This window comes from Eulemur rufifrons, chromosome 4 (genome assembly GCF_041146395.1).
Source record: "Eulemur rufifrons isolate Redbay chromosome 4, OSU_ERuf_1, whole genome shotgun sequence".
Lineage (NCBI taxonomy): Eukaryota > Metazoa > Chordata > Mammalia > Primates > Lemuridae > Eulemur > Eulemur rufifrons.
In genome coordinates this window covers 17,302,320-17,324,237 of record NC_090986.1, presented here as the reverse complement: position 1 = coordinate 17,324,237, position 21,918 = coordinate 17,302,320, and positions in this window count along the sequence as shown.

Sequence of the window (21,918 nt, the reverse complement as noted above, 5' to 3'; positions counted from 1 at the left end):
CACAGCAACCTCAAACTTCTGGGCTCAAGCAATCCTCCTGCCTCAGCCTCCTGAGTAGCTGGGACTACAGGCATGCGCCACCATGCCCTGCTAATTTTTTCTATATACATTTTTAGTTGTCCATATAATTTCTTCTTATATTTAGTAGAGAAGGGGTCTTGCTCTTTCTCAGACTAATCTTGAACTCCTGACCTCAAGCAATCCACCCGCCTCGGCCTCCCAGAGTGCTAGGATTACAGGTGTGAGCCACAGCTCCCGGCCTACACCCATGATTTTTAACCACCATTTATACGGTTATAAGAATAAAATCTGTTATACGTAACATTGCAAACTTGCTGTAGACCTAACTTTCCAAAAGTGTGTGGGCCAATCTGTCACATTCAACATGTCCTAACTCAAACTTACTCTCCTGTTCAACCCTCCAGCTCTGCTCTTTTCCTAGAGCAGTTACTGGCGTGAGATCCCTTTCTGAGAGAGACCTGCTACTAGTTACCACTACGCTGGCTCCAGAAACCTCTGCGTGATTGCAATTCCTTTATGAGTGGACCCTTTATCTCTAGTGCCTTTCCCTAATCCTCTAATCTGCTCTACCAAGACCTAAGTTCCAAAATGTATATCTATTTATGACATTGTTCTATTCATGAACCTCTAAGTATTGCTCATTCTGTTCAGAATTAGATCCAAGCACTGAAATATATGTCAATGACCCTGATTTTCCAGAACCCTTTTTAATACCTTAGAATGAATTCTTAGCTCAGATGGCACAAGAAATTTTATTTGTGGAATACTTTAAATTGTACCCTTGAGTCTTTATACAACATGACTTTCTTTTATAAACTTGATAATTCATAATAAAATGTATTATATACCAGGCAATTTCTAAGGCACAGGGGATCATATGTATCTATTGCAAAAGACAAATAAATATTTAACAGTCTGTGCTGAGAACAGGCTTTGACTGGAACTTGATTTACCACTTAAAACCATTTCTTGTGTCTGAGTAATTTATGCATTTGTCTCCAACCTTATGTTACAAATTTCTAGGAGACTAGTTTACTAGTTCTTTATTACCTTTCTTTCTTTTTCTACATATTGCATATATTAATTGTTTAATAAACAGCCATTTAATTGTATTATTCAATTCTTTAATTGCATTAATCAGGGAGGGGAAATGGTACAGTACCATTATATTTTAAATCAACTCCATAATGTTCTGTAGTTTGAAAGAGTTTCGTAATATTCATAACTGGACAGCAAGAACCTAATTAGTCCTCATCTGGAGTAATATCCCCTGAGTTTTTTGACAGTGAATCAGGAACTTATTTTTCTCCTTGTTTGAATTTATATTTTCATTTGTGGATTTATATAGTTTTAATTTTAGGACTTATATAGTTTTCATTTGTGGATCAGCTACATTATCTTAGAATATGAAGAGCATTTATATAAAAGGAGTGGTAACATTAGCAAGGTATTCCTTCACCAGTGAATAAATTCACTTCGTTGTGTAGTTCACTGTATAATTTCTAATATTAGGTGAAATTTGATCCTTGTAAGTTATAAGGTTAATATATCACCTTGCTGATTTTAATAAGTATTGCAATAATTAATTTTACTGTTCTGCTGTAGAGCATCCCTACTCTCCAAAACCTTATTAAATATTAAAAAGAATGGCAACCACAAGGTAGAAATGAAGTTATTGGAATGTAAAATATAATTTAAATCTTTTAGAAGTACCTGTTGCTTACTTTAGCAAAATGCTATTTCTTAATAAGAAGGTAAGCTCTTGGGACTGAAGAATAATTCTTTTAAATTACTATTTTGATGGTTGAAGTAAAAATGAATGGGCTGGGATTAAATTTTCAATTATAGTGCACACGGTTTCTGAAATTACCTGTAAGTGCATTGGCAAAGGATTTTGGAGTTGGCTCTGTTGGATACATCTGAAAAGAGGAGACTGCCATCTACAAATCCCAAACTCAGTGTATTTGGCCAAAATTACATTTATTCTCCATTTGTGTTTAGAGAAATAGAAAGATTTGCTCAGTGTCATCGGATAAGCTCTGTGTTCAGGTAGGTGGTAGGATATGTGGAAACAGAAAGTGCATCAGGTCTGCCTTTGCCCCAGTCACAGTTAAAAGTTTGGTGATTGTTTGTTTGTTTTTAATGCACATAAGTCTCCATCAAAATGAGCATGTTACATACTTGTAGTTTTTAAGATTGTGATTGTTGTTGACTGCATCACCAAAGATCACATTAAAAATAGCCTTCCTTTTCTCTTATTAAGTCCAATTCAAAATGAATTCAAATGAAAATTCAACTGAAATACAACTTCAACTTAAATGATAGTATGGAAGAGAGCTTTAAGACATTGTCCATTTTTTACATATTTGGGGGGTGAACCTCGGCTTTCTAAAATGCATTCATTTTCCACTCAAAGAAGCATAAGAAATTGCACTTTTTGCTTCCAAGAAAACAGCAGGGTTTTTTTTTTTTTTTTTGAGAATATGTGCCATTTGTTTACTTCAAAGTAAGTTACCTGAATCTTAATAAAGCAAAATAAAACACAAAACACCATGACACTACGTTAAGCTAATACAATGGCATCTGCAGCTCTGTTCTTCATTTTGAATGGAAACAAGGATGATCACAGTTCTCACCGACAATTTATTAAAATTAGGAAATTGTCAGGAAGACTCCAACAGAGACATGACATTTACTTTTTAAAGTTGTCCTCAGTTGAACAATAGATATTTGGATAACTTTTTATTCTCTACTTCGGCTCAGCTGGAAGAAATTTTTACCACAAAAGAAGCCTGATTTTATGCATGTTTGACTTAATTCAGAAGGATTTATGAATACCACAGTAGCCTGTTTGGTTTGGCTGTGAATAATGTGAGGCAGATAGCTCTTGTTTCTTTTCAAGTTGAAATATCTGATGTTTTCTTGGTAACTCTTTTTAGTGAAACAGACTTTTGTTTTTTAAATTCCGGAACTCAAACATCAAACATCCCTATTTGTTCATTTTTTTTCACACGCTCTCTGAAATATGTGAGAAACTATGACTTTTACAAATGAAAGGTCTCAAAATATAAAATAAATGTGGCTAAATCAAAAATACGGTGCAACTCAGACTTAATATTTTATTTTATTTCATAGAATAACTAAAAGGAAACAGCTGTGGAAATAACTATAGCAGAGTAAAACACACGTGTGAGCCTACACACACAGACACACACACACACACACACACACAATTGGTGGCATTGAGAAATATGATTGCAATTAAAACACAGCCTGTATGTAGCTTTGAAGCAGAGATTGACTTGGATCAATATAATTTAATAGATATTTATTGGTTCACATCATGACAATAGATATTTTGGTAACTATGGCTTTCTTTTTTATACTTTGAACTTATGTCACTTGGTGATGGCAGTGTTATTTTACATAAGATACTATGTTAAGTCTGGTGAGAAGAAATGAAAACACTTAAAATTCTTATTGCCCCATATTCTTTGATTTGGAATTTGTGGGTAGGAGAAAACAGAACAAGAACACCTCTTCTCTGAAACACATATGTATTAAGGCACATGATAGTGTTCACCATTTGGCAGATGGTTATGGAGGACAGACCTTATGTCCAGTTCTAGATGAGGTATAAGGGATTGTGAGGAATACAGAGACAGTTTAGACATGGTCCCTGACTGAAGGGAGGCTAAATACATGGAGTGTAAGGGCATCCTTTATGGGGATAGCATTTCCAAAATTGCATTTAATTCTCCTCTCAATCTACAGCCTCCAAGTAAGGATTGTGAGGACCTCAGCTTTGAGGTAGAAAAATGTTTCCCAGGATAATTTCAAGAACTTCAGGAATCTAAGACAAAAAAAAAAAGAAAATATTTTCATACTACATATATTTTTACTATCACATAAAAAAGAAAGCTAAGAAATTGATTATGGCATTGATTGTCTTAATGTATATAAAGTAACAATAATTCCTTTAAAAGGCAGTAATATGATCCTATGTTAATATATAAGACATTTTTTTTGTCATGTTTTAAGTCTGATTTCAAATGTTTTACTATGTTGGAACCAAATGTTCAGCCACAGGTGCTAATGTCTTTTCAAAGTAAGGTATTTGTTACTAGTTGCTTAAACTCATTAGTTTTCCCTTTGGTTTGATTTGGTGTGAAAAGATTGTCTTGTGATAAAACAACTGTTTACCACCACAATTTCATATATTTTTTTTACTTTTTAGTATTAATGACTGTATTTTGGATTAGATTCATGCTCAACCTGCTGATGAGAACTGTTCACACTTGGCTACTTACAAAGAAAATTAACGTCTGCCATCAATTTTCTTTAATTTAACTTAATCTCTCCTCCAAACCTTGACGTTGTCCTGAAATTGCCCTTTTCAATATAAGTAAAAACAAGGAAAAAAACCCCACATTTTAATGAAACATGGACAAAAATTTTAGCCAAGGATTGCAGAAGAGTTAGCAAAAATGATATCTGAAAGTTTTAACAGTTGTAATATATATTTGAAAACTTCCTTGAAGATCTTTATTTATATTATATAAACAACAAATCAATAAACGAATCTACAGTGTCAGATACTCTGTGATTCCTTCCATTATGAGAAATGTTCCTCCACAGATGAGAATGTGAGCTTTGATGTTAAGAGATAATTATGCTTTATTTTCTAGAGACTCAAACTTAATTTCTGGTAAATGAAAACTATATCTTTTGCAAGCAGCACTGAAGCAAGTTCTATTTTAAAACAAAATTTAAATTAATTTGCTTTATATGCACAGTGTGAGTATTTACATGTGCCTTTGTATGATACTCACCGCAGCACAGTGTTTCTTGGGATATTTTCTGAAGACTTAATAAAATGTGAAACTTTCATCTACTATTGAAAACTTAATAAAACTGGGATTCATAGTGAGAAAAAAATGTCTGAAGTTAATATCTTAGCTTCTGTACGTGACATTCAGAGGATGATTATGATTTGTTCTGTGGATAGTCTAAAAATTAATTTTCTGCTTCTTTATTTATTAGGTTTTTCTTTCTGACACTGTTTAGATAGCTGTTTTTCTGGTATCTTTTAGTAGTGTAGAAAAAATACAGGCCTGAAGAAAGAATTAAAAATCCTTAGCCAATATTGTTTCTTAGTGCTCATTTAGTACATATTCAGATAATTTCACAAAGAAGGGTTTAAATTTTGTTACCCAAGCTCTACTATGATTTTTCCTTATTTTAGGGTCATAATATGTCACTGTTTCCAAAGAAACAGTCTCAAGGAAGAAAGATGATGCAAATTTACATACTTGAAAAAATAAGTGTGTTTTTTTTTTTTTTTTTTTTTGGTATTATCATGGTTAATTGTTCCCCTTTCAAATTGAGAGAAAAGACTGAGTCAGTGTCAAGATACACACATTCTTCTACTGATACAGCAGGCCTGTCTGCCTATTTGGTCATCATAACCTTGAACTGAGTAACTAAAGCAACAATGATGTTTTTACAAGTCACAGAGTGGATGATCCTTTGCTAGGACTCTGAATACTAGCACACTTCTGAGGGTCAGTCCCTCAGTCATCCAGTGCTATTTATGAGGTCTCATTCAACTAAGTAAAAGGCAGGATTATTATCTGTTTTGTGCAAGTCAATGTTGCCACTTCTTTAGGGCAGAGTTGAATGTCAATGCCTCAGTATCCTTTTCTTTAAAATGAGAATAAGAATAATATGTATTCCATAGAATTAGGGCAAGGAATACACTAGTAGATATCAACCTCCTGCATATTATGACTTTTAAATTTTTTGAGCAAAATGGAGTATTAGTTTTGAGCATTTATCCCTATTTTGTTTCTTTATCATGACCAAATATTATGCTGAAAAGTTGAAAAAAATAAATATTTTTGTTGTAAAATTATAATCCAGGAACAAATTCTAAAAGAAGATGTAAACAAGAGTAGCTTAAACGTAGTGGTGGACAGAATTCCTGAGTTGTCAATAATAAAAGGGTTCTTCTGTATAACTGCCTGATTTCAGATGCTCATCTGTTTCCTACAGTCATGCCGGGTACCACTTCTTTCATAAATGGGGCTCTCATTGATCATCAAGACTAGCAGGTTAACTGGCTTATTTTATTTTTTGGTGGGGAAGAAGGGGACATGTTGTAATTAATTGTAAAATTGATCAGTTGATCATTGGAAAGAATGTCTGCCTTTGTTCTGATAACATAAACAAGATGAGAAAAAATTGAGAAGAAATTTTGCATCATCACAATAATAGTAATAGTAATATGAGAGTAGTTTGGAGGCTGTGGGAATTATATTTTTTGATATTATATATTTATACATACATATGTTTAGAATATAGGAATACATTTTTATGTTCCAGATATAAGTTTTGGTGAAATAGTTCTCCCTGTGGCAAAATCAGTTGAAAAGCTATCTATAAGGAAAATTAATGTATTACATCCATAGACAATTCTCTTCTTCTAAAAAGAAATATTTAAGAACCTATTCTACAGTGTCTGTACCAAAACTTGGCAGTTTTATTTGCTATGGTATTTATGCTTAACAAGAGAGAATTTGTTACAACATAAAATTTGTTATGAAAAGTTATTTTTACTGAGTGTTCACTATATACTAAGCACGGTTCTAGACTCTGGGACAGGACAATGAACATAGCAAGAATGTCCTTGTCTCACTGAAGCTTATAGTCCAGTCAGGAAGACAGAAAATAAAGAGTGGAAAAAATTACTTCAGAGGATAGTAAGTGCTAGGAAGAAACTAAACCAGGGAACATTGAAAAGAGAACAAAAGTGGGTAGGGTGTTGGTAGGATCTGGATCTGTATGATGAGAGGAGCTACCTCTGAGCAGGTGGAGATGAGAATGACAGATGGGATAGTGGAGTCCAAACCCTGTGGCAGGTACAGTTCTGATGTGTGTGAAGAACAAAATGCAGGGCCCTATAGTGTGTATGCCAGGGGCAAGTCCTGGCAGACATGACTTGAGCAGGAAGCAGAAATAGGTCATGGACAGGCTTGGATAGGCCACGGGAAAAGTGACACTGGAGAGCTTTAAACAAGGCAATAAAGTGATGTGATTTGCATTTTAAAATGAATATGAGAGAAGTGATTCTTGATTAACTATATTTACTTATGTACACATTTGAAGGAGACTATACATACTGAATTTTGAAGATTAAGGTATAATGACAATACTTTTAAAAGATTCAAGAATCCAACTTTCCCCAAAGTAACAAAATTTATTCTTTACATCTAGTATTAGAATTGATATCATGTGATATCTAGCATTCTTATCAGTACTTTGAATTTTGATGGTTATTGTAAAATAATAATATATAATAATATCTAATAATGATAGATCTATCAATGCATTGGATGTTACTTTATCCCTCCATGTTTTCAGAATATAACCAATAATTAGGGACTGATTTTTCCTGCATAACTAAATTGTTTATGAATACTTTATGTTTATAGTTTACATGCAATGATAGACAGAAAAATGGCTTCCCCAAAGATGTTCACTTCCCTAGGACCGGTGACTATGTCACTTCACAGGGTAAAAGGGTCTTGCAGACTTGATTAAGTCAACAATCTTATGATGGGGCCACCTTGGATTGCCCTGGGTGGTCCTGATGTAATCACAGAGGTCCTTGTAAGAGGAGACAGGAGGTCAGAGGGGAGAGGGCAGTAAGACACAAGAGGCAGATAGGAAAGAGGAGGCCCGAAGATGAGAAATGCCAGCAGCTTCTGGAAACTGGGAGATAAAGGAGCATATTCTTCCCTGGAGCCACCAGAAGGAACTAGCCCAGCTGACACCTAGATTTTAGACCAATAAAGCTCTTTTCAGACTTCTGACCTCCAGAAATGTAAGTAAATGCATTTGTGTTGTTTTAAGCTAGTTAATTTTTAGCAATTTGTTTTAGTGGAAAATAGAAACTAATACACAGGCTAAATGTACCAGTAGGATTCAAAAGATAAGGTGATCTTCTAAAATATTAAAAATAGTAATAATAATGTGCAATCCTAATTCTCTCCTAAGAAGTTGGAAGAGAAGAATTAGGCATTGCTTGGAGAATGTAAAATAAACACCTAGTTCATAAACAACTTTATTAGAGTTTTTGTGGAACATACTTAAAAGCAAATATTAATAGCTTTCCCCTGAAAAAACGCTCAATTAAAAATACCTTTTGAGGATTTTAAAGAATTTTAATTTTAGAATATTATATATGTTCATTATTTTCTTGCCTCCCTCATATATTTTAGGAATATAAAGTATATAGTTCATGGAATTTACTAAAACAAACACATCCTTAACCAGCCTGCAAATCTGTGGTCTTTAACTGGTGCTTTCATGGTGAAAGAAGCCCTCAAATGTGTTTATGGCTGAAAGAATGGAGCTAATGCATCTAGCAAGGTTCTGATCATGGTTAGATTTCATCCTATTTTATTCTTTGTGTTATGAATAGTGCAGTGTATTTGTAAAACGACGTACCACAGTCCGGTTTACTGTAATCCACCTTAGGTGGATAATGTTTATGCACTGTCTTATTTCTCAGATCACTGCTTTAAAGTCCTGTAAACCTTAACCAAAATAATAAGCCTCCTTCTGGCTTAAGGAACATGACTTTTTGTCATTGTAACAACTACAAGTACAAATTCAAGGAACCTTTTTTTTTATGTACAATGTTCACTTTTTGCTTTGAGTTCCAGCTGTGAGTGGAATTAACTTTCAAAATAAAGAAAATAGCCTCTGCAGCTGGAGAAGAGAGTTCAGAACTCACTTGAATCAGACACAGTTGGTGCAAGGAGAAAATATCATGAATATCCTTCCACTACTTTTGAGTCACTGTAGGAGGCCTTTGTAGAAAGAAGCCAAACATTATTCTGCCTGCCCAACTTCTAACTGAATGGATGGGTATCAGTGCTTATGAAAACCTGTTCTTAGGGGAGTGCTGGCTTTGGTCACCATTTTTCTGTTTAACAGGGAAATGCACTCTAAGAGCAAGAGCAGGATTACATATCTAAATCACCTGGATTCTTGAATTCAAAGCCTGAACAATGGGATGATGTGTAATGCATTTTCTGGTGACTCTGTTCACTGAGCTTCCACTTCCGGTATGGGATTATTTTAAACATCACATTTGTATGCCATTTAGGTATTTTAATTACCATATACTCACTGATTAAACTCTGTAATAAAATTTACGTTTTACTCTATTTAATAATATAATTTATAGTATCTCCAGATGTATTAAATTATGTCCCTGTGTTAATTTTAAAAACTAAAAAACTAACCAATTTGGTCTTACTATAACTTGAAATGAGATATCACCTAACTCCAGGGAGAATGGCTTTTATCAGAAAATGCCAAAACAATAAATGCTGGCATGGAGGTGGAGAAACAGGAACACTTAAACACAGTTGATGGGACCACAAACTAGTACAACTTCCATGGAAAGTAGTATGGAGATACCTCAAAGAACTAAAAGTAGACCTACCATTTGATCCAGCAATCCCACTACTGAGTATTTACCCAAAGGAAGAAAGGACATTTTATAAAAAAGACACCTGCACCCAAATGTTTATAGCAGCACCATTCACAATTACGAAGATGTGGAAACAACTCAAGTGGCCATCCATACATGAGTGGATTAATAAAATGTGATATATGTATACCATGGAGTTCTCCTTAGCCATAAAAAAGGGTGAACTAATAGGTCATGTAGTAACCTGGATGGAACTGGAAACCATTCCTCTAAGTGAAGTATCACAAGAATGGAAAAAAAAAAAAACACCACACGGACTCACTATTAAATTGGAAGCAATTGAATAACACTTATGTGCACATATGGAAATAAAACTCATCAGAAATCAAGCAGGTGGGGAGAAGAGGAAGGGATGAGTAAATTCACATCTAATGGGTACCATGCACACTATCTGGGTGATGGGAACACGTATAACTTTGATTCAAACCATACAAAAGCTATTATGTAATCAAAACATTTGTATCTCCATAATACTCTTAAGTAAAATAAAATAAAAATAAAAAACAAATTAAAATAAATAGAATAATTAAAATGCCTATTAAAAATGAAATGAGGAAAAAACGGAAGCACAATTCATTTTCACAGTGAACTCAATTTTTTATCATTTATATTCATTCACTAAATTTTTATTGGGTACCTGGTATAGATGAGGTATTTTCTAGGCACTAAGAATAGAAGTGGAAAAAAAACACCATGTCTTTGTAATCACAGAGCATTCATTTTTGTGGGAGGACATAGGCAAGACATTAGCAAACTGGTATTAAGATTATTTCAGATAGTTGTGAGCATGGCAAAGAAGATTAAACAGAGAGTGTCAGCAGTGGGGAGTTAGAGATTGTTCAGAAAAGATTTTTCTCTGGGGACATAGCTGGTGAGTCATGCAGGGATCTAGGAACAGGGCTCTCCAGGCTCAGAGAACAGCAAGTACTAGTCCCAAAAGTTTTGTGTTTGCACATCTTGGTGGACTGGAGGCGCGAGGAAGGAGAGAAGGCAGAAAGAACAGTTAGATAGAAGTGAGATCAAAGAGAGACTTAGAAAAGTGTGGCTTTATATTCCTAATAGAACTTTCTAATGGCAGATACTATACACAGCATGTCTTCCCTCTGCTACATATCACCACCCATCATTTCGGGTTAATTAGAATATCATGAAGTTATGGTAATTTGTTTTCTTTCTTCCTGGAGAGGTTCCTGACCCTCAATAGTTCTTGCCAATACTGATGATATCATTTAGATTTCCTCTCCATCATATTATTATACCAGATTAAAAAGAGATACACTTACCTTTCCTGAGAGTTCACAGAAAATCTTTTTTTTTTCCGATATATTTTATTTTATTTTTTGTTTTTCAGCTCATTATGGGGGTACAAAAGTTCAGGCTATATACATTGCCCATGCTTCCCCATCCCCCCGAGTCTGAGCTTCAATTGTGTCCATTCCCTAGACAGTGCACATCACACTCATCATGTAGGTGTGCACCCATCCCCTCCCCCACCCCATCCCCCCCAGTCAGAACTTCAAGCGAGACCATTCCCCAGGCAATGCGCATCGCACTCATCAAGTAGGTATACACCCATCCCTTCCCCCCAGCCCCCACCTCTGTCCGATACCCAATTGGTGTTATTCCCAAATGTGCACTCAGGGAAACCAGTTTGCTGGTGAGTACATGTGGTGCTTATTTTTCCATTCTTGGGATATTTCACTTAATAGAATGGGTTCCAACTCTCTTCAGGAGAACCAAAGAGATGCCATATCGCCATTATTTCTAATAGCTGAGTGATATTCCATGGTATACATATACCACGTTTCGATAATCCATTCATGAATTGATGGGCGTTTGGGTTGTTTCCACATCTTTGAGATTGTGAATTGTGCTGCTATAAACATTCGGGTGCAGGTGTCTTTTTTATAGAATGACTTTTGTTCTTCTGGGTAGATGCCCAATAATGGGATTGCTGAATCGAATGGTAGGTCTACTTGAATCTGTTTAAGGTATCTCCATATTGTTTTCCACAGGGGTTGCACTAGTTTACAGTCCCACCAGCAGTGTATGAGTAAAGTTTTATTAGAACTACCAAGGATGCTTTAGTAGGCCTGTTTTTTTAAGTTTTCTTTTTTTGACTATATTTTATGTTGAGAATTATATAGCAGAGAAAAAGAAAAGTTGAAACATGTTTTTGATGTTCACCTCCTTTTTCACCTTGCTGAGTTTTCTCTCCTTCACCCACTGCTTCCAATCTTGATGTTAAATTTCTGACCCTTTCCACGATTCCCTGGGCATTAGTCCATTCATCCCATTCTGGATTATGTGTGATAAATCACAACATTTGACATCAAACTGTACTAAATCTTCTTTGTGATGCCTTGACGAAATCATCTGTTTTATATCATCACTGTAGGTAAAAACAATTTTCCATATGTTATACACCCTTCTCATGTCTGCTAAGATGTTGTCATGATTACATACTATCTAATTTATATTTAGGAAGCACACTAGAAAATAATTCTAAAAAGGTGTAGAGCTATTCATCAGCCAGTCTCAGCTGCTATTGAATGAATAATTCCATGATTAAGAGCTGGGTACTGTGCGGGCAGTCACAGAATCTGCTGTTTTCATAGAACTTTATAAATTAATTAGTTCATCCAGCAATTACGTGGCTCTGTTAGAAAGAAAAAAATATTGTTGGGATAGCTTGGGATAAACAAGAACATACTGCATTTGTTTCCTTTTAAAAAAAAAATTCTGGGAAATAATTAAATATCTAGAAAAACAGATGAGGCTATTAAGACTGCATATAGTAAAATCCTAATCAGTTAAGCTGAAATCTCAGAAAAGACATTGAATACATAGAATTCAAATAAGAGGTAAATTAAGTCTAGTGAAATGAAAATATATCTGTAATAACTTGATATCATATGTGAAATAATGGATTCACATATGATAAATATGTGAATTCACATAAATAAATTCTTCACTTTATTTATTTATTTATTTATTTTTTTGAGACACAGTCTTGCTCTGTTGCCCAGGCTAGAGTGCCATGGCACCAGCCTAGCTCACAGCAGCCTCAAACTCCTGGGCTCAAGGGATCCTCCTGCCTCAGCCTCCTGAGTAGCTAGGACTACAGGCATGCGCCACCATGCTCAGCTAATTTTTTCTATACATATTTTCAGTTGGCCAGATAATTTTTTTCTATTTTTAGTAGAGACGGGGTCTTGTTATTGCCCAGGCTGGTCTCGAACTCCTGACCTCAAGGGATCCTCCCACCTCGGCCTCCCAGAGAGCTAGGATTACAGGAGTGCACCACCATGCCTGGCTAAATTCTTCACTTTAAAATTAATTATAATATTGTACGATCATAAACAATGGTGTGAGAATGTAGAAGAACAAAATTTTGAAAATGGAGAAACAAACAAGCATACAAATATATGTTTGCACATGCATGCATACAACATACATTCATGGAATATGTGGCATAACACGTTTTGTTGAATGAGCATTTATTTGTAACTTACTGTATACATGCTATTGCATATATTTATGTGAAAGATTATTTAAAGGAGATGAGATGATTTCTACCCAAATAATTTTGATATAATACTGTCTAAGAAATACTAAGATTTCAATGTTTCTATCACAATATCAGAAGAATAACATTATAACTCTCACACTTACGAGAATCATTGCCAGGCTCTGAGTTTTTACAATCTGTTATGATGGCTTTAGGATACACTATTTTTAGAAAGATAGAAACATAACTTCAAAATATAAGAAAATAATGTTAAAAAATTCCTTATTTCACACTGGGAGTGTTTGTTTTTGTTTTTAGATGTAGCCAAAAAACACCACAAGACAATTAAAAGGGAATGAATTTATGGTGGCACAGAAACATAAGAGAGAGATAAGGACAGGATGTCAAAAAACAATGATAATGATAAATTTCAACCATCAGAAACCCTCAATATATTTGATAGACTTAGTCTGGGCTGACTTTCTAAGATGCAGAAACTCTTTCCAAATTTCCATTTGAGATTTCTGTCTTCTCCCTGAATCTCTACACATGTATCCAACTGGGTTTCTGGAATAAATCTTAATCAGCAGGTCCAATTTGATATGGCTAGTCTACAAATCTAGTGTCATTTATATATTTCCACTAGTCTATAAACAGTGTGAGCCTCATGTTTCATTTCAAAGTACACCTTGACATTTGGAGTTCATAGAATTAGTGAGAAAGCATGTGATCAATTTGCATTAGAATTGACTCAAAACACTGGGAAGACTGAACTGACCAAATAGGAACTATTGTATATGGCTGTCTCCAAATGTGTGGTAAGTTGTGATTCGGGAGAAGGATTGGATCAATTCTCTGCCAGGTTCAGAAATGGGACCAAAGCCAGAAGTTATAGACAGATTTTAACTCAGTGAAAGGAAGTGTTCTCTAGCCTTGAAAGTATCTGAGAATGGATGTGCTATTTAGGGAGAAAATGAGTTCAATAGAAGAATTAAACAAGAGTCAGAATGACTGTCTACCGAGATATCACAAAGTAGATCATGGCAATTGAGTGGAAGATTAGCATGTGTAGTTATGTAAGGCAATTTTTCAGACTAAAGATTCTATGGTTAGAAGTGAATATGTTTCAATGTTATTGGTTTTCCCCAAATCTGAACATCTTTGAGTCAATAAAAACTATCAGATCAAATTTTTGCTGTTTACTTTTGTTGTAATAAATATTGGTATTAAAATACACAACAATACTATCAATTATAAAATTTCATTAGAAGGCTAAGACATTTGAAAAAGCCAATATAATAAAGTTTCATAGGAGTGACCAATGAACTAGAATTAATTTAACAAGGATAAAATAAGCTTCTCTCACAGTGTTAAAATGCATGGGAAAAACTTCCTGACATTGGTCTTAGCAATGATTTCTTGGATTTGACATTAAGAGCACAAAGGACATTATTCTAAGTGGAATAGGCCAGTCAGAAAAGAACAAATACTACATGACTCCACTTATATGAGGTATCTAAATGAGTTAAACTCATAGAAGCAGAGAATAGAATCGTGGTTTCCAGGGACTAGAAGAAGGAGAAAATGAGAAATTGTTGCTCAATGGGCATAAAATTGCATTATGCAAGACAAGTAAGTTCTAGAGATCCTCTGTACAGCATAGTACCTGTAGTTAAAAACACAGCATGCACTTTAAAATGCATTAAAAATATAGATCTTGTGTTAAGTGTTCTTACCACAAAAACTAGTCAAAAAATAACTCAAGAAAATCTTTGGAGATGATGGATGTTTGGTACCTTTGTTGTGGTGATTATATCATTGTTGTATACATATGTCCAAACTCATCAAAATGTGTACATTAAATGAGTGCAATTTTTTGTATATCAGCCCTCTTCAATAAAGCTTTAAAATTGTGTGTGGAATTTCAAAGACACATAGGCATACAAAGGAATAATACAAATAAACTAAAGAAATCCAAACAAAAGTGGTGGATTGTATCATTGTCAACATCCTATTTGTGTTATTTTACTATAGTTTTGTAAGTCTCATCATTTGGGGAAACTGGGAAAAATGTGCAAAGCATCACTGGATTATTTTTTTTTTACTATTTTATGAAAATCTAAATTTATCTAAACAAATTTTAGAAATGTCTGGTAGAACTCAATCAGTGTGTAGTAGAAAGATCATGAAACATTTTAGCCTGTGTAATTGCAAATCAGTGGTCAAATTTTGGTTAGCCTGATAGTTAAAAAGTTGTCATTAACTAGCTATTTGAACTAAGTTTGGTTTTTAAACTGGAGACACTGGCTCAAAACACTCTTCAGCAACATTTTCCTCCTTGTTAACTTTTCTTTTTGCTCACAGTGTATGAAGATCCCATTTAAGCAGCATTCAGTGAAGCAAATACTTATAAGCAAATTCCATGAAATTAAAATTCATGGAATTAGTTCCCTTACGTCTTTTTTGGATCTAACCTTAAGCCATCACTGTTTAATCAGGAAATTTTGAGGTATTTGGGTATTCAGAACAGTTTAATCCTATAGGTCACTCTTGACTCAAACATATTAGAAGGGATGGAATAAGTATTGGATTATGTGCTTTCCAACTACTTTTTGTTTCATTTTAACTCGATTTTTACTAAAGAATTTTAATTCAATTTCTAAAGAACAAAAATGCACATTTCCCCTTGAAATATTTCAATTCCTTAAGGTATATCTCATACTATCTAAAGTGTTGGTTTATTCTTTACCATTACACGTACAGATAGTATCTGCATTTATTGTAGGAAGACCTTTGGTTTTGGTTAAATATAGACAACATTAATCATACTAATTAATTTCTAACAAATCATCTAATCAATGAAAATGTTTAGTATCTCTAGAAAAAGAATAAAACTAAGGACACATAACCAAATGTTTCATCTCTTCTGTATTGTGTAGACATTGTGAGCACACACCTCTGGTTTATTTATTTGAAGGACAGCCAAAATGTATTGTAAATATATTTATTTTAAAAATCTACATATTCTACAGATTAAAATTGGTATGTTCAACACACAATGTGAGGCATTTGCACTCTTATAAAAAATATGCCACAGGTAAAAATAAATAGGTTTTTTTTCCCCTAAAAGATAACAAGAGTGTAAATATGATCTTGTTGGGGTGTTTGGGCAGGGAATGCTCCTCAGATCTAAGTGACATTTAATCTGGGGACATGTGCTTAGAGAAGAGAGCTTCTTGGTTTGTACTACTTCTTACAACGTTTTCTTTTATGCAGATGCCAAATCGATTTTATAGCAAGCTTTTCATCTCTTACTCTGTCAAGGAAAAGTATGCAGTTTAAAACTAAACTATCTGTTAAGGAAATGAAAAAGTCACCCAGAGGGCTTCATGGTCTTTGAAAATTAGTGCTTAAAATTTTGCAGATGTCCCATCTGATTTAAAAAAATCATTTACAATAAATATAAACAGAAGGATAAACTTTCTCCAGTAAACATGCCCTCCCAGGCTCATTTGGATTTTCAGTTTGTAATCAAACGGCATCTTTAAGAATCCAATACAGGATGTTGAATTTACCTTGCAAACACTCAGTTTTCTCTTTCTTCCCTCCAAGAGAATGATAGGAAAGTTATTTACTATTTACAGTCTACACAATTAAGTCATTTGTTTTCTCTTCCAGTGAGTTAATATCTATTTATGATTATAGAAAACATAAAGATTTCTTGATGAGGATTTGACCTGCTATGGAGTGCAGTCAGTTTATCAGCATTCTTGTTCTTATTGTGACTTACTTTAGTTAGCTGTTGACTTACTACACATCACAAGTAGCCAAAGTTTAGACACCGTTTCTATGTTGGCCCCTTTGTTAATTGTTGGAATAGTATATCTGACAAACTAAGTACTGAAGACTGAATCACTGATCTCAGCAAAACGTACAGAAATAAATGGTACATACTTAGCTTTTAGTTTATTTTACTGTGCTGTGCTATACTTAGCACATACAGATATACAGGATACATAAGTCTGGTGTATTGTCTTACATTTTACAATGTCTTCTGGTTATTTTAAAAATATATATTTTAGTTATTGAACTAGCTTGCGATGCTGAAAGAAAGTACCATAAACTGGGGGTCTTAAACAGCAAACATTTATTTGCTCACGGTTTGGGAAGCTAGAATCTGAAATGAAGGTGTCGGCAGGGTCAGCTGAGGGCCATAAGGGAAGGATTCTTCTCCCTGTGTCTTCACATGGTCTTCCCTCTGTGTGTATTTCTGTCCATATTCCCTCTTATAAGGACACCAGTCATTCTGGATTAAGGCTCACTCTAATGACCTCATTTTAATTTAATTAACTCTTTAAGATCCTATCTTCCAATTTTCAAATACAGTCACCTTTTGAGGTCTAGGGGGCTAGGACTTCAACGTATGCATTTATCTGGTGGAGAAGTCACAGTTCAACCCATAATAATTATCTATGGGGCAAGAGGTCCCCAATCTTCTTCAAGGATTTAACCTTTTTCTAATATTTGGGTATTTTTTGTGTTTGTAGTAGTTCGGAAGATAACTCATAAAGGAAAACAATATGGAAAAAATGATGAACTAGAATGCCTGCAATCTAACATCTCATCTATAGACAATCCTTTTTAATATAATATTTATGATAAAATCCAGTTAATTTGAATTATTTTCCACATTGTATTTGTGCAGCAGTGCCTCTCAATTTTCTTTGAATACCTTTTCCAGTACCTGACCCCTCTATCTCAGGTCCCCAGGCTCCAACTTGTCCTAACTATTACATACCTGTGAAGCCAAAACTTGACTTTCACAAAACAAAGAAGGAACTTTTTTTGATTAATTATTCTTGATTTCAAAACTAGTTTTTACTGCATAGCTACCAATGCTATATCACAGTAGAAACATTTTAGTCCAGAAAGTTACTCTATTTCTACTTAAGTCTGTTTTTATGAGGGTTATTAATTTAGTTTATGTATGACATCTCCCAAATAGATTAAAACATGCTAAAGGGCAATTCCTGTTCCTTTAATTTATGTTGTTACCCGAAGCAGCATCTGCACTGCAAATAAGGAGTCCTCGGTAAATGTTTCTTCACCAACTTCACATTGCTGCATGGTAATCATTCTACTGTGCTATACTGTTTATGGAGGCTGAATTCCCTCCTCTATAGTAATGTGTGTGTGCAAACCTTGTTTTACCATATCTAAATTGATCCAGGAACCATATTTTTCATGATGTATGCCTCAAGCTAGCTGCTATTATGGGAAGTCCAATTATTGGTCAGAGATGTTTCTTGGACCGTGCATATCTTACACAAACACTCTCATATGTATTATGGAGAAGAACACATTTTCTCTCATATCACACGTGGACAAGTCAAGTTGCTTCATGCACTTTGCGTGGGTTATCTTTTAAGCAGCCATGCAAAATATGCCATAGGTTTCAATGCATTATATGTATAATGTCTTGATATTAACATTTATTTTTTTCTGTAAAAATAAATGAATGTGCTGCCAAAACCTAAAGTAATTATATTTTACGTGCCAAACTCTCCTTGATATGTAAGTCTCACGCTAGCAGTGAGCTGGGTACTCTGAAAAGTGCACTAGCACATGAAGTGTCTCAGAGTAAGAATTGATCTATTTTCAAACTCTGATGACATTTTAACAGATTTACTGCCTATCATTAAAGTACTGAAAAAAATCATAAATATGTTGTGATCCAGTCTATTCTTACTGAGTTAATCTCAAATTAAAAGAGCATTGAATATTAGTAAGCCCTGCAAAATTTCAGGTATCCATACAGAAATACAAGTTTTAGGACGAATGTAAACATGATAAAAGTTATTTCTCTTTCTGAACTTCTCAAATTTTTGGCTTAAAGGATTGATCAGATATTGTTTAACTTTCCATCGTGGGAAATTTCTAACATTATCATATAAATGGTAGTAATGGAGCAGCATTGCTAGCTTCAATAATTATCAACATTTGTAATTAATTTTAAAATCAGTTGAAATTAATTACCAATATTTTAAATTAATTTTAAACATCTCAGACTATTCATTTAGACTGGGAATTTACTATTTTTTGGCTGTTTTGATTCATCAATTATGACAGTTTTGTTAAATAATTATTAAACTTGGTTTAATAATATTCATTAATAATAATTTAATGATTAATAATTAGTAATTTAATAATTAATCATTAAGGTTTTCTTATATCATGAAGAAATCACAGTAGGTCTTTCACCAGCCACCCTATTGTTTTTTTAATTAATAAACTATTTTTAGAGCAGTTTTCGGTTCACAGAAAAATTAAATAGAATGTATAGAGAGTTCCCATACACCCCTTGTCAGCCCTTATGCACACCCTTCCCCTAGCAAAATTCCACACCAGAATGGCTCATTTGTCACAACAGATGAAAAAACACTGACACATCATTATCACCGGAAGTCCATAGCTTGCATTAGTGTTCACCCCTAGTGTTTTATATTCCATTGGTTTGGACAAATGTATAATGACATGTGTCCTCCATTGTAGTATCATATAAGAGAGTTTCACTGCCCTAAAAGTCCCCTGTGCTTCACCTATTCATCTGACCCTTCCCCCAACTTTTGGCAACCACTTATCTTTTTACTGTCTCTATAGTTTTGCCTTTCCGCTAATGTCATATAATTTGAATCATAAAGTATGGAACCTTTTCAAACTGGCTTCTTTAACTTGGTAATATTCATTTGAATTCCCTTCATGTCTTTTCATGGCATGATAGTTCCTTTCTTTTTAGCACTGAATAATATTCCACTGTCTGGATGTACCACAGTTTATTAATACCTTCACCTACACTTGATTGCTTCCAAGTTTCACCTTGTTTTGTGTTATTTTGTTGTTGTTCCATCAGACTGGCATTCCGTTATGTTCAAAACTTTGGCTGTAGCATACATTGATTTCATTGGGGTATGATTCAATGTTCAAATCATACATTTAAAAAATCAGATTCTGTAAGTAAGGAGGAATTTTGTTAGAAAAAGCAAATCAATGGGGTTATTGAAATCTTACTACTATTCCTTGGTCTATAAGATATAAAAGGATTACAGTTTGTTTTAGCAACAAGAAAATAATGTGACTCAGCCCACACTCCATGTGCTTATATAGTCTGATTTATTCACTTTTTCACATGTTCAACCAATAAATCCTTCGGGGAGTCAAGCCCCCCTGAGGACTGGAGTGACAGCAAGTGATACAAAGAAGCACCCACTCCATGAAAAGAAAAACTTCTAGAAATTAAACACTGGGCAAGCAATTGCAGCAAAGGATGGAGAGGGGGAGTGTCGGGGAAGTAGAAGGTGGTGTAGAAAAAGGTTTGGAGATCACTCAGCTGAGTATGGAGTTAGGGAAGTCTTCCTCCTCCTCAAGGGAACCAATGACCTTGAGACTTGAACTCCATAGATGGGGACAATTCAGCCAGAGGAAGCAAAGCGGCCACACTTCTGAGAGCACAGAGAAAGAGATCAGGAATGAGGCTGCCAGGATGTGCAAGCCAGGGACACTCTGAACTGAGGAATTAGGTTTTGTCCTGAGTCCAATTCTGAGCTACTGCAAAAACTTAAAGTCAGTAGGACACAATAGGGCCAACATTCACTCTGGCTTCAGGGAGGAAATTGGACTAAGGCAGTAAGTCTGCAGGAAGGGAAATGAGTTAGGAGCACATTTCAATTACATAAATGAGATAAGATGGACAATTGTAGTATCATCTGGATAAAAATAAAATGCAGAGAGGTTATATAACCCTTATTATTTTGCTAAAAAATGGAATAAAACCCAGTAAAGGTAATTAACTTACCCAAAATCGAAGACTCCAGAGATTTCCGATTCATAGTCCAGCTCTTTTTATTTCGTGATGTTTCCTTTAAGAAAAGTCTAGTGGATCCATAAAAACAATACAAAAAAAATCTATCCTTGTAGGTTAAAAATACATTTTATATCACAGAAAGATATCTTAGTATCTCAATCTGTATTAATTTTATATTTTACACATTATTTCCAGTACTCTTTGATTCTGTCTGCTGCCATCTTGCTTGTTAACTGGACTTTGAAAAAGTACAATGCATGCAGAAGGGAAACTGAAGTCTACTTGATTATTTTAGTGTGTTATGTCTAATTAAAAATTGGCGTATGCAAACGTCTTGTGTATGTAAGATTTCTTAGCATGTGTATAATTCTTCTATTGCCTAATCTCTGGTTTGCCTAAACTGTTTTCTAAATGACTACTATATACAAAAATAATTTTAAAGAGTTAATTTAGTTGTTTTTAGTAGACTGTTTATGTTCAAAGACCTCAGAACAAATGCCGACATTGCAAAATTAAAATTTATATTTCCCCCTCTGAGTTCCCTTTCATAAAGTTAACACAGTTATTTGGGATGATGTGGAAAAGCTGCAACTAGATGGCAGGTGCAAGCAAATACCAACAATTGATCAATTTAGGGAAAAAAATAAGTCAAACTGGTAAATTGGTTTCAAATCAAATGCCATAATCAGCAACAGCAAAAACAACCTGTTATGTGACTGACTTAAAATTTTCCTTAGGATCCAGAACTTAGGTGAGAAAATAAAATCCTATGGTTTAAATTAGTTTTACCTTAAGCATTTACATAAAGGAATAATTCAAGTTTATTTTCAAGATATTTCTATTTGTGAGTCTCCCTTGAAATTACTCTATTTACAGGAAATCTAGGTATAGGCTTTAATTGAATTTGAGTTAAAATGTGGGATGGTTCTGAAGTTATATTTTCATATTTACACTCTTGGG